Source organism: Dermacentor albipictus, chromosome 5, assembly GCF_038994185.2.
Source record: "Dermacentor albipictus isolate Rhodes 1998 colony chromosome 5, USDA_Dalb.pri_finalv2, whole genome shotgun sequence".
In the NCBI taxonomy this organism is placed as follows: domain Eukaryota; kingdom Metazoa; phylum Arthropoda; class Arachnida; order Ixodida; family Ixodidae; genus Dermacentor; species Dermacentor albipictus.
The window spans coordinates 53,256,907-53,257,493 of record NC_091825.1 but is presented as its reverse complement, the minus strand read 5'-3'; positions in this window follow the sequence as shown (position 1 = coordinate 53,257,493).

Genomic DNA, 587 nt, shown 5'->3' with positions numbered 1-587 from the left:
AACATGGACAGTAGAGAAGCCTGGGAGGTCTTGCTCCAGCAGAGCGAGGCTGAAGACGACCAGCGTCGAGCAATCCGCCTGGCCGTGAGGCTGTGAAGACTCACCGTCCTCAACGCGCGGGGACTGCTTCGTCCTCCCCCCCTACCTACGTGTAGATTAAGAGGCGGGCACCCCAGCTCGGTGGAATAATAAGGTTTTCAGTCAATCAATCAATCAATCAATCGCCAAAGGATGCTTACATAAACCAAGCTAATCATTAAAACGATTTCATGCACACGAAAAAAAAATTTAGTATCGTATATTACTGTAGCTAAATTGCCTCATCGGAACTAAGATAATTCTGTAAGATAAACGGATATTATTTGTGCAATTTTCCATCGGGGAATCGAAAATGCACTCGAGTGCCGCGCGTAATCCGCGGCGGGGCCCATCCTATTTTGCCCCTGGCAATATGGCCGCTGGTGGCTTCACGCGTTCCCGCAGGCGCCCACGGCGGCTATTGCTCCAGATGCTTTAGTATACGACCTTTTTGCTCTAGGCACCATTGCGGCACCATTGCAGCATAGAGTTTCATACAATTGTAAGAA